Genomic DNA, 17,162 nt, shown 5'->3' with positions numbered 1-17,162 from the left:
GTTCCGTAGTCACATCTTCGAACCGGAGCGTCAGTAGGCCTTCTTTGCACATGTCCAAACCACCGTAACCGATTTTCTCTCATCTTTCCTTCAACTTCGGCTACTCCTACTTTACCTCGGATATCCTCATTCACAATCTTATCCTTTCTCGTGTGCCCACACATCCCACGAAGCATCCTTATCTCCGCTACACCCATTTTGTGTACGTGTTGATGCTTCACCGCCCAACATTCTGTGCCGTACAACTTCGCTGGCCTTATTGCCGTCCTATAAAATTTTCCCTTGAGCTTCAGTGACCTACGACGGCCACACAACACGCCGGATGCACTCTTACACTTCATCCATCCAGCTTGTATTCTATGGTTGAGATCTCCATCTAATTCTCCGTTCTCTTGCAAGATAGATCCTAGGTAGCGAAAACGGTCGCTTTTTGTGATCTTCGCTAGATTGCTCCGGTCATTAGTGTGGATAAGTATATAAATGGATAGAGATAGGAAAGCAAACACCAGATGTACGTGGTTCACCCATATTGGCTACGTCCACGAAATAGAGGAGTTCTCATTAATTGTGAAGGTTTTACACAAGTACATAGGTTCAAGCTCTCTTTTAGTGAGTACAAGTGAATGATTTAATACAAATGATATTAGGAAATATTGTGGGAAAATGATCTCATAATCACGAAACTTCTAAGTTCCGGAGTGTGGTATCGTCTTGACTTGCCTTATCTGTCTCGTAGGTAGATGTGGCATCTTCTCTGGAAGTACTCTTCCTCCATCCAGGGGTGGTATCTTTAACTGGTGGAGATGCATAAGGTAATGTATCAATTTCACTTGAAGCTTACTTGTAGTTTCAGGCTTGGTCAAGCGCGATACCAACCATGTAGTAGGAGTCCTCCAAGTCGCCGAGCTAGGGGATCTGCTGAAAGAGGTGACAGACAAGGTAAGCAATCAGAGCTCCAAGCAATCAGTCCCAGATCAGAACTTTGATTTCGAGTTCCGGCTGATTGTTCACATTCTCCCTATCTTGCAGGCAGCATGAAGGATAAAGAGAAGAAAAATGAGAAGAGATGATATGGGATACTTTTGTTTTGAAGAAGTAACTTTCCACAGGCTTATTCTTGAACTGGGCTGGAGGGTTTTCTGGTTTCCTACAGAGTATAAGGCCGACTGAAGAATTTGAGGGTCAAAACAAGTCCATCAAATCTATAGTACGTTCGACCCTGCTGATATGGGATACTTTTGCTTTTGACAAAGTAGTGGATGTATCGGCACGTGTGCTGTTACGCTTGTCTCCACATGTTTCCTTGTATCCTTCTCACTTGCCCTATATGTTCCTCAGGCAGATGCGGTATCTTCCCTGGAAGCATAAGATGTTGAAGATGAGTACTCGAGAGCAATGCTAGGTAAGTAATCAAGTAAGAGGTTCCAGGCAGTCAGTTCCTGACTGGAAGCTTGGTTCCAAGTGTTGACTGATTGCTCTCTTTCTCCTTGTCTTGCAGGTAAGAACAAGGCCAAAGGAAAAGACAGGGAAAAAACATGATATGTGATACTCTTGCTTTTAACCTTGATGATATGAGATATTCTTGCTCTAGTATAGCTTGTTTGCAGAGGTATTATCGGGGGGAAAGAAAGCTGAATATTTCGAAAGGCGTCTTTGGGAGTGCCCTCTCAGATATTAGGAAGGGTTGAGCATTTTTGCAGGTCTGCCTGTCTGTTAGGGATGGAAGTCAACATATATAGGAGTCTCCCTAACAACAAGTAGTAATGCTATTCCTTTACCCTGCTTGGTCATAACACGGTAGTGGGAGCTGCCAGCTTCACATGTTTTAACTCTGTCAGAGCACTTTGAAAAAGTGGTATGTGGTATCTGGAAAGCTGATGTTGCGTGTAAAGATTACAGACAAGCTTTATCCAAGGAGATCCGGCTCTTGAAGTTGGGAAAATGGTGCCTCTTCGGTTTTTGAATAAGCAATCATGTCGGAGATCTGGCTCTCGAGATTCGGAGAACGATGTCTTTTCGATTTTTGAGAAAGCAATCCTGCTAGGGGTCTGGCTTTCGAGATTCGGAGAGCGGTGTCTCTTCGATTTTTGAGAAAGTAATCATGTTGGGAGTCTGGCTCTCGAGATTCGGAGGGCGGTGCCTCTTCGATTTTGGAGCAAGCAATCTTGTTGGGAGTGTTTTCTCGAATGTGAGAAAAGGTTGGGCATGTTTGCTAGTCTATCTTGCCACGAAGCACAGAGGTTGACACACAGGGCCTTTCCAATTATCCAGCAGTGGTACTGTTCCTTTACCCTTGTGGGTAATAATATGGTAGCTAGACCTTCAAAATTTATGTGTCTAAACTTTGTTAGTGCTGTTTCTTTGCTATTCTTTTACCCTTCTTGGTCAGAGCGGTGTAGTGGGAGCTGCAAGCTTCACGTGTCTCAACTTTGTCAGAGAACTTTGGCAAAGTTATCTGTGGTGCTCATGAGCTAATGTTGCATGTGGGAAGTGGGTGATTGAACAGTAAGATTCATGTGCTTTCTACTTCACCAGAAATCTTCAACATAATGCCCATAATTTCCGCAAAGCTGACAGGTGCTGACAAAGCTGGAAAAGTAGGTGCCTCTTCGATTTCTGAGATCGGCCCTCATGGTCTCTGAGCAGCCTAGCTTTTGAGAAAGCAAGTGCCTCTTCGATTTCTGAGATCGGCCTTCGTGGTCTTTGAGCAGCCCAACTTTTGAGAAAGCAAACGTCTCGTGGTCTCTAAGCAGCCCAGCTTTTGAGAAAGCAAACGCCTCTTCGATTTCTGAAGCTCCGTCGAGTGCAGATTTTTATAGAGGCTGGCATTAAGTTCCAAAGCACACTTGAATCTCCACCAGTATAAGCTCCATTCTTGCACTTCTAAGATCTTGATTTGTCCGACCTCTTCTCTCTTCAACACCTTTGAAAATGTCTGGCCCCTCCGACCGTCGTTTTGACTTGAACCTTGTTGAAGAGGCAGCCACGCCTTCTCCAGACAACATATGGCGCCCATCCTTCGTCTCCCCTACTGGTCCTCTTACCGTTGGGGATTCCGTGATGAAGAATGATATGACCGCTGCGGTAGTGGCCAGGAACCTTCTCACTCCCAAAGATAACAGACTACTTTCCAAACGGTCTGATGAGTTGGCTGTTAAGGATTCTCTGGCTCTCAGTGTTCAGTGTGCAGGTTCTGTGTCTAACATGGCCCAACGCCTATTTGCTCGAACCCGCCAAGTTGAATTATTGGTGGCTGAAGTGATGAGTCTTAAACAGGAGATTAGAGGGCTCAAGCATGAGAATAAACAGTTGCACCGGCTCGCACATGACTATGCTACAAACATGAAGAGGAAGCTTGACCAGATGAAGGAATCTGATGGTCAGGTTTTACTTGATCATCAGAGATTTGTGGGTTTGTTCCAAAGGCAATTATTGCCTTCGTTTTCTGGGGCTGTACCGCATAATGAAGCTCCAAATGATCAACCTCTGCTACCTCCTCCTTCTAGGGTTCTGTCCAGTACTGAGGCTCCAAATGATCCCCCTCCAGTGCCTGCTCTTTCTGGGGCTCTACCGACTGCTGAGACTTCTCCTAAGCAACCTTTGTGAAGGCTCCCTCTTGTTTGTTTATTTTGACTCATGTATATGTACATATTTGTGACTTATCGGGGATGTCAATAAATAGCTTTCCTTCATTTCAACGTATTGTGTTAAATACACCAAAGCCTTCTTTGCTAAGTTCTCTGAATTTTCTTTTGTTGAAGCTTGTATGTTGAAGCTTGATGAGTGGAGCATGTAGGTTGAGGTAGTATTCCCTTAATTTCCCGAGTGAGGAAAACTTCTCGGTTGGAGACTTGGAAAATCCAAGTCACTGAGTGGGATCGGCTATATGAATCTTTGAACGCCATTGTGCTCAGTCCTGTGTCATGTCCTCTGTTAGATCCAAGTACTCTAAGTCTTTTCTTAGAGTCTCTTCCAAAGTTTTCCTAGGTCTTCCTCTACCCCTTCGGCCCTGAACCTCTGTCCCATAGTCGCATCTTCTAATCGGAGCATCAGTAGGCCTTCTTTGCACATGTCCAAACCACCGTAACCGATTTTCTCTCATCTTTCCTTCAATTTCGGCTACTCCTACTTTACCCCGGATATCCTCATTCCTAATCTTATCCTTTCTTGTGTGCCCACACATCCAACGAAGCATCCTCATCTCCGCTACACCCATTTTGTGTACGTGTTGATGCTTCACCACCCAACATTTTGTGCCATACAGCATCGCCGGCCTTATTGCCGTCCTATAAAATTTTCCCTTGAGCTTCAGTGGCATACGGCGGTCACACAACATGCCGGATGCACTCTTCCACTTCATCCATCCAGCTTGTATTCTATGGTTGAGATCTCCATCTAATTCTCCGTTCTTTTACAAGATAGATCCTAGGTAACGAAAACGATCGCTCTTTGGTATTTCTTGATCTCCGATCCTCACCCCTAACTCGTTTTGGCTTCCATTTGCACTGAACTTGCACTCCATATATTCTGTCTTTGATCGGCTTAGGCGAAGACCTTTAGATTCCAACACTTCTCTCCAAAGGTTAAGCTTTGCATTTACCCCTTCCTGAGTTTCATCTATCAACACTATATCGTCTGCGAAAAGCATACACCAAGGAATATCATCTTGAATATGTCCTGTTAACTCATCCATTACCAACGCAAAAAGGTAAGGACTTAAGGATGAGCCTTGATGTAATCCTACAGTTATGGGAAAGCTTTCGGTTTGTCCTTCATGAGTTCTTACGGCAGTCTTTGCTCCTTCATACATATCCTTTATAGCTTGGATATATGCTACTCGTACTCATTTCTTCTCTAAAATCCTCCAAATAATGTCTCTTGGGACCCTATCATACGCTTTTTCCAAATCTATAAAGACCATGTGTAAATCCTTTTTCCCATCTCTATATCTTTCCATCAATCTTCGTAAGAGATAGATTACCTCCATGGTTGAGCGCCCTGGCATGAACCCGAATTGGTTGTCCGAAACCCGTGTCTCTTGCCTCAATCTATGCTCAATGACTCTCTCCCAGATCTTCATCGTATGACTCATTAGCTTAATACCCCTATAGTTCATGCAATTTTGTACGTCGCCCTTATTCTTGTAGATAGGCACCAAAGTGCTCGTTCGCCACTCATTTGGCATCTTCTTCGTTTTCAAAATCCTATTGAAAAGGTCAGTGAGCCATGTTATACCTGTCTCTCCCAAAAGTTTCCACACTTTGATTGGTATATCGTCTGGGCCTACTGCTTTTCTATGCTTCATCTTCTTCAAAGCTACAACCACTTCTTCCTTCCGAATTCGACGATAAAAAGAGTAGTTTCTACACTCTTCTGAGTTACTCAACTCCTCTAAAGAAGCACTCCTTTCATGTCCTTCATTGAAAAGATTATGAAAATAACCTTTCCGTCTATCTTTAACCGCGTTCTCTGTAGCAAGAACCTTTCCATCATCATCCTTGATGCACCTCACTTGGTTTAGGTCCCTTGTCTTCTTTTCCCTTGCTCTAGCTAGTTTATAGATATCCAACTCTCTTTCTTTGGTATCTAGTCGCTTATACATATCGTCATACCGCTAACTTAGCTTCTCTCACAGCTTTCTTCGCCTCTTGCTTCGCTTTTCTATACCTTTCACCATTTTCATCGGTCCTATCCTTGTATAAGGCTTTACAACATTCCTTCTTAGCCTTCACCTTTGTTTGTACCTCCTCATTCCACCACCAAGATTCCTTTCGGTGTGTGGCAAAGCCCTTGGACTCTCCTAATACCTCTTTTGCTACTTTTCGGATACAACTAGCCATGGAATCCCACATTTGGCTAGCTTCCCCCTCTCTATCCCACACACACTGGGTGATTACTTTCTCTTTGAAAATGACATGTTTTTCTTCTTTTAGATTCCACCATCTAGTCCTTGGGCACTTCCAAGTCTTGTTCTTTTTTCTCACTCTTTTGATATGTACATTCATCACTAATAAGCGATGTTGATTAGCCACGCTCTCTCCTGGTATAACTTTGCAATCCTTACAAGTTATACGATCCCCTTTCCTCATTAGAAGAAAATCTATTTGTGTTTTTGACGACCCACTCTTGTAGGTGATCACATGTTCTTCTCTCTTCTTAAAGAAGGTGTTGGCTAAGAAGAGATCATATGCCATTGCAAAATCCAAGATAGCTTCCCCATCCTCGTTTCTCTCCACAAAACCATGGCCACCATGAAAACCTCCATAGTTGCCTGTCTCCCTGCCCACGTGTCCATTTAAATCTCCTCCTATAAATAACTTCTCCGTCTGAGCAATTCCTTGCACCAAGTCTCCAAGGTCTTCCCAAAATTTCTCCTTCAAACTCATATCCAACCCTACTTGAGGTGCGTACACACTAATCACATTGATAAGTTCTTGTCCTATTACAATCTTGATTACCATGATTCTATCTCCTACCCTCTTGACATCTACAACATCTATTGTCAAGGTCTTGTCCACGATGATGCCAACACCGTTTCTCGTTCTATTTGTGCCCGAGTACCAAAGTTTAAACCCTGAGTTTTCTAGATCCTTTGCCTTAAGACCAACCCACTTAGTTTCTTGTAGGCACATAATATTTATCCTTCTCCTCACCATAACTTCCACTACTTCCATAGTTTTTCCCGTTAAGGTTCCTATATTCCACGTTCCTAAACGCATTCTACTCTCCTGAACTCTACCCTTCTGTCCTAGCTTCTTCACCCTCCCCCGTCCAATGGAATCAAAGTACTTCTTTTGTGTGTCCCGTGTAAAGTTGATAGGTGCATATGCTCCCAAACAACTTTGAGTGGAGTCGTTTGAAAAGAAGTTTCTATGGCCCCCTTGCTCATTTAACACTGCATCTGGGTGCCTATGGAGATACAGCGACCCTTGCTCACTTATCACTGTGCTCGGGCCACACAGCGCGCCACTTATGGGTGACGCCCTAGCTTTAGCGTGATTTCGTTCTGAATTCATTTTCATAAGGATTCGACGTAACTGTGGAGTGCCGGCTGTCGACTACCTGACGCCCTCCCCCTCCTTCTTTACCCGGGCTTGGGACCGGAAATGTAAGATAAACTTACATAGGCGGAGTTGACGAGTACATCACCAAAAGAAATTTTTGGAAAACTAGTATTGGTTGGGATGTCGTAAGGCCAAAAAAGGAATTTACTAGTAATCTACTTTAGGACAGACTTAAACGGAAGTCGATCTTCCTCCTGAAGATCCGGAATTATTACTAATGCGTTTCAAAAGATTAGTGTTATTGAGGACCAAAAGTGGTTATCCCCCAGATGTTCTTCCATCGAGTGCTACCACTTTAACACCAATTTATCGCTCAAGACTTTTCTGGAATCTCAACGAACGTAACTTCGTAGAAATCCTGATAGGTGGTAGGCTAACGGATGCTTCCAAGGAATCAGAACCATTGCTGGTTTCCTAACTTAAAAAGGTTGTTAAAGATCACTAGATGGTAGTGAGATTGATTGGTAAATCTCTGCCCATACACAACCATCGATACATTAGCCCTGTTGTGGTGCTATCAACTCATCTCTAAAACAAAATTTTCTATTGGCAGAAAGGTTCGTCGTTTATGGTCTAGAGGCGATCACCCAAAATGATTTCTAGAATGTTAATAAGTCGCCTAAACCGCCCAAACTTAGGAAAACCTAAACCATTTTTCGTAGTCGATGAGGTGGCAAGATTCGAAAATTAGTCTCAAGAACCGAGAATGCTTACATTACGCGTGTGATGAACGTAATATTGCCCAAACTTATGCTCTGATACCAAACTGACACACCCTGACCCAGAATATCCATTTAGACTCCAAATCAAGCTATGCTAGCTGACACCTGGAAGGTGAGAAAGCCATAAAGTGTAGTGTAGTGGAATATGTGAATAAATTTAAACCTAAAAGTGCCTAAATATAAGAGTGTGCTTGTGAGCGGGTGAACCCATTTCACACGTGATGTTAGAGCATAAGTAAAATACAGTAAGGTAGGATAAGAATTATACCATCAAAGGTGGCACCTACACTGAGATTTGCCAAGAATCCTCGTTGATATGGAAGCTAAGAACTAAAACCTGGAAGGGCAAAAAACAAGGGTGAGTGGGCAAATGAAGTTTTATAAAACCTTTTCGAAAATATAATAACCCTTCACCGTAAAACAAGTATAGTTTCCAAAATATACATACTACATATAGTACGAAAGTACTTACCGTAGCCTACAAAATCTCAATATTTCAATACGGCACAATAATTCGTAAATAAGTGCATGACAACCATAAACATATAATCTCGCATAAGCAACCATATCACAATCGAATGCTCATCAATACATGCTGACACACAAGTTCACACAGAAATATTCTGGCATGAATAGGACTGGGTGTAACAAAGATATACGCTCTAGTACTACAATCACGTGAAGACTGGTGTTATGTACAGCACATATGAGTCGAAGTTTCCTATTGCAACCTGTACGACAGGATTGGCACCTACAATGGATCCAAAGTGAGCATACGGTGTGATGTGCACATACACATGGAAGCTTGACCCTGGCTCGGGCAAGTACTAACACCGGTGCAACAAACGATGAGCAGAAAATATAAATATAGTTATGCCACAGTGATTCGATAATTCTAGTCAACATAATACTATTCATGGCCGTGATTCTAATTGAGGCATCCCATATGATTTATAATGATCTCCTAATTCTCATCGTTACGTCATTTCTTATAAATGTTAATTTAGCTATGGCATTCATATAGAAAATTCGTTATTAGATGTATATATGGAAACTAAATATATATATATATATATATATATATATATATATATATATATATACACACCAAAGAAAAGACGTACTCACAAATCATGTCTTCGAGTCGAACCCACCTCGTAGCATCGAGAGTCCTTGCGATGCGTTCGTACTAACGTATAAACACGTTTTCATACAAAGTGTGCCCCGATGATGCATGCAAGTACATTACAGGGTTCCTCCAGTCTCTGGGATTCCAAAAATATAATTTTTGGGTTCAATTTGTTGTTGTTTCAAAGATAAGAGAGGTGGGAGCTTTAGAAGCTTAGAGAGAGAAGAAGAATGTCAAGAGTTAGAGATAGAGAGAGATTTGTTTTAGCTAAGGGAGAAAAGAGAGGACTGAGAGTTATGCAATCCCTCTTAAACCCACTAAACCATTAAGTGAAATTACAAAATTGCCCCTCACTAATCGTAAAAATTACAATTAGATCCCCAAGGTTTCAATTCATGACTCAATTTCGACGTAAAACTTATGTACCAAAATTATGAAACTTAAGAAAGTATGAGGATATAATTCTTGAGTCAATGCTCGATAAATTAATTAAGAAACCCACTTAGGGGCAAAATAGTCATTTCACGTCTTGAAAATAAAATACAATATTTTAAGGTACGGGTTGTAACAGTCTACCCCCGTTAAGGAAATTTTGTCCCTGAAATATCTACCACTCTAGTAGAACAGATAGAGATAGTAAGTTCTCATACTTTCTTTAGTTTCCCAAGTAGCCTCTTCCATTTTGTGATTTCACCAAAAGACCTTCACCAACGATATCATTTTGTTCCTAAGTGTTTTCTCTCTCTGATCCTGTATCGCAACTGGTTTCTCTTCATAACTCAAATCTTTTTGTAGCTCCACCTGTGATGATTACAACACATGCGACTCGTCTAGAACATACCCTCGAAGCATTGAAACATGAAACACAACGCGACAACTTTAGAGGCAAATTAAACGAGAACTACTTTTCCCACTTTTTTAGTGATATAGTAAGGACTAATGTATCAAGGACTCAACTTTCCTCACTTGAACCTCACCATGCCTTTCCATGGTGACAACCTCATGAATACACGATCCCCAACATTATATTCACAATGCCTCACGTGACCATCAACAATACTCCTCTGTCTGTCTTGAGCCGTCTTTAAATTTTTCTTGATTACTTGTATTTTTGAGGTAGCCTCATCTACCAACTCTGAACCAAAAATAGTTCTCTCACCAACTTCATTCCAAAAAAGAGGGGTCTGACAAGCCTTACCATACAAAGCTTTGAAATGTGACATGCTGAGACTTGTATGAAAGCTATTACTATAAGAAAATTCCAGCAACAGTATATAACGATCCTAGCTTTCGTTTTGAACTGCATGACATTTGTTCTCAACATGTCCTTAAGTGTGTGGGTAGTCTTCTTGGACTACCTAAAATTACCCAAATACCATCATGGTTAGCTCTAGCTCTTGGTTGAGATAAACCGACGACCTTCTGTCGTTTTGCTTTGACTTGCTAGTAAACAAAACATTTATTTACATACTCAGTGATATCTCTTTTCATTCCTGACCAGTAGTAAAAAGGCTTGATAGTATGATACATCTTGGTAGAACCAGGATGCAAAACATAAGGTAAACTATTAGCTTCGTCTAAAATTTCCTTCATCAGCTCCTTATTCCAAGGAACAAAGAGTTAGGTTCCTGAAACAAGCATGTCATCCTTTCATACCTTCAGATCTTGTCGTGTACCATTCGCCACATCTTCTTTCAACTTTTGGCATAATAGGTCATTTTGTTGAGCTGAGCGAACTTGATCAACAAGTACAGGTCAAACTTGAAAATGAGCCACCAACGCTCCATCAACACCCAATTCCAATTTCCTCAATTCCAAGAAATTAGGAGTATAGGTTTCCACCAAAGAGGATATATAACCATAAGACTTCCGACTAAGAGCATCAATCGTACAATTATGCAATTATAATCAATCGTACAATTATAATCACTAATGAGCTTCTTCCATGTTGCTACCGGAGATTCAATTCCTTCTGGTCAAAAAGATGCTTCAAACTTTTATGATCATAAAATATTCAGCAAATTTCACCATAGAGGTAGTGTTGCCACAACTTCAATGTGAACACCACAATTGCCAATTCCAAGTCAAGGGTAGGATAGTTCTTCTCATGACGTTTTAGTTGTCGATAAGCATAAGCTATTGGTTTCCCATGCTGCATCAAAACACAACCCAAACCTTGGTGTGATGCATCATTGTAGACTTCATATTCGCCGCTCTCGTCAGGAAGTGCAAGAACTGGAGCGTGAGTGAGGCGATGTTTCAATTCTTGAAAAATACGGTCACAATCTTTATTCCACTCAAAAGTCACACCCTTTCGAGTTAACTTAGTAAGCAGAGCTGCAATAGATGAGAAATCCTTCACAAATCTTTGGTAATACCTGGCCAAACCCAAGAAACTTTGAATCTCGATGACATTTTTCAGTTGTTCCTAATTGAGAATAACGGAAACTTTCTAGGGATCCACAAAGATTCCCTCGGCGAAATAATATGACCGAAGAAATTAATGTTATTCAACTAGAATTGACACTTGCTGAACTTCGCATACAACTTCCTTTTTCGTAACCATTCCAAAACCAACTTTAAGTGTCAGACGTGTTCTTGCTTGCTCTTGGAATAAACCAAGATATCGTCGATGAAGACGAACACAAACTTGTCTAAATAAGGTTAAAAACCGTATTCATTAAGTCCATGAAAGCTGTAGAAGCATTTGTCAAACTGAAAGGCATGACAAGGAATTCATAATGGCCGTATCGGGTTTGAAATACAGCTTTATGAACATCCTCAACTCAGATATCTAGCTGATGATACCTCAATCTTAAATCAATCTTGGAAAAAACTTTCACCCATTTGAGTTGATCAAATAAGTCATCTATCCTCGGTAGAGGGTAGCGATTCTTGATCATCACCTTGTTTAATTGACGATAGTGAATGCACAACTGCATACTACCATCCTTCTTCTTAACAAACAAGACCGGAGCACTCTAAGGAGAGATATTCTATTGAGTAAAACCCTTATCAATAAGTTCTTGTAATTGGATCTTTAATTCTCTTAATTCGTCAAGTGCCATACGATACGGAGTAAGAAAGATAGGATTAGTACCTGGCAAAAGATTGATGGTGAATTCAATCTCTCGATTAGAGGGCAATCTAGGTAAATCCTCCGGAAATACATCAAGATACTCATTCACGACGGGCAAATCTTCATCATTAGGGACTTCTTTCTCTTTCACCGTGACATGAGTGATATATCTCCCACATCCCTTGGATATGAGCTTCTTAGCTTGAAGACAAGAAATTAGACTATTTTGCAAAATCTTTCATTCACCCTGAAATTTCACAAGTGGTCTTCCAGGAGGACAAAAAACTACCACCTTCCGAAAACAATCGATGTGGGCATGATGCCTCGATAACCAATTCATGCCTAAGATAAGGTCGAAGTCAACCATATGCAAAGGTACAAGATCCACTTCAATGAGTACTGCACCCACGAAGATTGGACAATTTCTGAATTCCCAATTAATTCAAATAGTTTCTACCATAAGGATATATAATCCAAACTCATAATCTAGAAGAGTATGTTGAACATTCGCCATACAAGCAAATTGAGGAGACAAAAAAGAATGAGTAGCACCCAAATTAATTAAAAAAAAGCAAGATAACCAAAAACATTCAACATACCAATAATAACATTAGGGTCCTCATCCGCCTGCTGTCAAGTCATCGCGAACATCTGATTCTACGCTGCACCACTAGAACCACTAATAGTACGTCTCAAACGTGCTCTGAGTCTGATTCCTACGACCCTGTCGGTTATTCTAAACTCAGTTACTAAAGGCTCCCCTTGCTGGTCTGCCCTTAAGGAGTATTCTGCTGAATGAATTACAGAGTAGAATGTGGTGGTAGAGGCATAACATGCTGAGGAAATTGGTGAATAGAAGGATATCCATACAGAATGGGCTGAAAGAATTGCTGCCCATAAGCATGATAAGGTGCAAACTGCTAATAAGAATTATTCGAAACTCCAGGCTTAAGCTACTGAGTCATCCTATAAGATATCCCCTATTGTTGTTTTAGATTAGGGCAATTCCTCCGACCATGTCCAAGTTGACCATAGTTAAAGCACACTCACATCATGGTATGTAAAGCAAGTAGTGCAAAAAGGTATAAGATCCTTATGGAAAGAGCCACCTTGAGATCCGTTACCAGAGAATCGGCCACTACCACTTGAATCCTTACAGGCAGGAGGTGTAGTATTTTAAATCCACTGCTAGTAAACTAAGAAGGTTGTCCATTCTTCTTAAAAACCATCTTACTCTTCATTCCACCCATAGACAACGCTTTATTGATATTCTTGGCCTTGAACTTACTCGTGAATCTTCCAGATTATTTTCCACCACCACTAGCGCTCGTTTGCTTACCCTTAGCTATATGCTTATCCTTTTTCCTGTTAATCACTTATTCAACCCGCTGAGTTGTACGGAAAGCTATCTCATAGGTAACACCGTCATTAACCATAGCATAGGTGCACAACTCAAGATTCAAGCTAGAAATAAATTGCTTCTTTTTCTCATCGGCGTTATCCCGAATACCAGGACAATACTCAACCAAATGCCAGAATTCCCGCTCATAGTCGATAGCAAACATATCTCCTTGTTCAAGTGCCATAAACTCCCATTTTCGGATTGCTTGAAACTGAGGACTAAGAAAACTATTCTTGAACCACTCCTTGAAGAGATCCCAGGTCCAAACCTCATTAGCCTGAAGATTAAAATGCTTCGTCTTCCACTAATTCTTGGCACTGTCGACCATGAAGAAAGTCGTTGTGCTTACTCTTTGGTCCACCAGACATCTCATAACTTCAAGAACATCATCCATATGCTCAAACTAAGACTCAGCTTCTTCTGTGGCACTAAGACCATCAAGAGAGTAGGCACCATCGCTCACAACAATTTTTGCCTAAGTGCGACCACGATTCGCATTAGGAATGAGCTGGGCCAATGCCTCAGTCAATTGTTGTAACCCTGGAATAGGAGTATGTTCACACCTAGACGACATAGTTCTGTCAAGTACACATTAAATAATTAGCACGAATAATGGCATTATACAATGCAAATGTATGTTTCCCCTAACCATGCTATGATACCAAACTGACACACCTCAACCCCGATAACATAAGTTATGAGGTCGTAATGTGATGGCTGACAATAAATTGACCAGACGACCCCATTCGGAGATGACGTCACAAGCTAACTCAATGACGAAGCCATAGTAAGATAATTATAATGTGTAAGAATTTGAACCAAAAGATGTTCATTTAAATAATTAAAACCAAAACTGCTACATAAGTACTTATCATCCTCCCAACTTAGGGACACAAATTATCTCAAGTTTAACCCCGCTATTAATCACACCACATCAGAGCAGCTAGAAGTTTCACACAATAGTAAATACAACATAGTACAGTGCTATGCATAATCAAAAGTACGATCATGCAAATGTTATTACAACTAAGATGAAACTACAGTAAAGGAGCCATCACCCAAAGTCCAAATGATGAAAGCCTCACTGCCAAGCCCACTCGTCCCCACTGGTGCTCTCCTTAATCTCGTTCTATCTTGAAGAGTCAATAAAACAAAATGTGAGTGGACTAGTTTAAACACAATTATAAAATCATCTTTAAATATAATAACCCCTGTTTTGAAAACATATATAGTGAAGACTATACAATATAATACTACCATAATAGTAAAGTCTCATTCATCAATATTAACGAAAAACCATCAAGGTAAGTCTAGAAATCATACTTTCCATCAATCAAACAGCATCCACTAACAAAAGTATAGCAAGCAGGAAATATACTAGCATCAACTAGGTAATCTCAATATCGGTAATACTCATCGACCCTAGCATCCATTAGGACAAATGTAACCTACAAACAAATCTACGGCCGAATATAGCTATACGACTCATCACATGATGACCATGTGATGAAAATAGATTATGAATGATCTAAGATATTAGTAATATCATCGCGAGTCTCATTTGAGACTATCACAACAATATGCATCCACATATCAAGCATTTAAGCATATACGTAAATATATATATATATATATATATATTAAACTTATTTTCAATACATATCTGCATCATTAATTCTAATTTACTATTTTCATTATGAAGAATATTTTCATCACAACTAATTTTGAATGGCATAAATGTCTTACTCCTATTCAGTTCATTGAATATCTCAAATTCAAGGTAAATACCGACCAATCGTTTATTATCTTCTTCCTATCTGTTTATAATATATGGTTTGATATTTGCACTCCCAATGATCATAATGATAGTAGTCTTGACTGTTTCCCTCATAATTTCTATCATCATCAGTACATAGGCTTCCACACCCTTTTTGGTATGAGAGCCAAGTGAGTGGTAATTGCATTAGCATCTTCTTAATCTGCAAGTCAGGTTTATCATTTTCGATCTTTCAATCTGTAGTCTATCTTATTTGTTAATCTTCTAAGCTTGTTTGTTCGACTCCTCAACCAAATAGTAAGGCGTGTTCCAAACAATAAGTCCCAGGAGAGGCATGAGCGGGGAAGGAGTTTAGCTAATACGCAAGGAAGGTGACGCAATTCAGTTTTCTGTATTTTGTTTGCCTGAATTGTAAACTTCATGATTAGATTATTTAGATCTAATTCAATGGCCAATACTAGCTCTAGATCTAGTCTAGGCACAATTCCACATATTGTTAATGAAGAATGTTTATACCATATTTAGGGCCTCATATTTAGACGTCGTATAAATACTCGAGGGACTTAAATGTAATTATGTAATAAAGGAAGGGGCAAGTATGTAATAAGTGAGGAGTCCTTATTCTATAAAAGGACCCCTCACCCTCACAATTAGGGGAGGCCATTTCTGAGGCCATTTATAGAGCCTTCTCACCCCTCTCACATCTCCTCTCATTACAGAGGTTCTCTCCCTTACCTCTCAGATAAATACATAATCAGTGTGGACGTAGCCCAAACCTTGGGGTGAACCACGATACATCTTGTGTTATTTACATTACTTGCAGATTCACGGTCGGATTTACGTTGTTCCAAGACCTCCAGTTTTGTGCATCAATAGAGGTGATTTAGACAACTCGGTCCTAATCCTCTTACATTCCTAGCAATGAAACACTCGGGTTCAAAGCTTCAACATGAATGCTTCCAACATGAAACAAAGTCTAAGTATATGTCAACAAGACTATACAAATAAACGAACAGCTTTACAGTATATTCGTTCAATCATACATTCCAACATATTCATACATAAGCCAATTGTGCTTTGAAAGGGTTCAACATACTTTGTGTCATTCGACACTTGCTACAATGTGCCTAGACACCTTGCCCTTATTCTCACCAACCAGGTGATGAAATGTAAAGAAGGAACTCATCTTCATGCCACCAACCAAGTGATGAAATGTACAACCCGTACTCTCATTCATGCCACCAACCAGGTGATGAAATGTACAACCCGTACTCTCATTCATGCCACCAACCAGGTGATGAAATGTACAACCCGTACTCTAATATCATTTGGCAATTTGCCATTTATGCCACCAACTAGGTGATGAAATGTACAACCCGTACTCTCCTTCATGCCACTAACCAGGTGATGAAATGTACAACCCGTACTTTAATATCATTTGGCAACTTGCCACTCATGCCACCAACCAGGTGAAGAAGGAACTCATCTTCATGCCACCAACCAGGTGATGAAATGTACAATCTGTACTTTCCTTCATGCCACCAACTAGGTGATGAAATGTACAACCCTTACTCTAATATCATTTGGCAACTTTCTATTCATGCCACCAACCAGGTGAAGAAGGAACTCATCCTCATGCCACCAACCAGGTGATGAAATGTGATGAAAGGTGTTGAAGGAACTCACCTTCGTACCACCAACCAAGTGATGAAAGCAACTCACCATTCATAACACCTACCAGAAGACGAGTGGTACAACTTGTATATGTGAACTCCTAACATTCATAAATAATCAAAAACCCTCAAGCTTGACAAGTCAACTAGGGGAGCACTTTGCCCAACAAGAGTTATAGTCACCAACAAAGTCTTATCGCAAGCCAACAACAACTTCAGTGCATGGCATACGAAGATCAAGCTATTCAGCCCTCTTGCATCTGCTTCAAACATTTCCCCTCTGTAACAATGCAAACATGATGCGAAATATATAAGC

Source organism: Malus domestica, chromosome 01 (genome assembly GCF_042453785.1).
Source record: "Malus domestica chromosome 01, GDT2T_hap1".
NCBI lineage: Eukaryota > Viridiplantae > Streptophyta > Magnoliopsida > Rosales > Rosaceae > Malus > Malus domestica.
The sequence above is the reverse complement of the archived record's forward strand: the minus strand, read 5'-3'. Positions refer to the sequence as shown.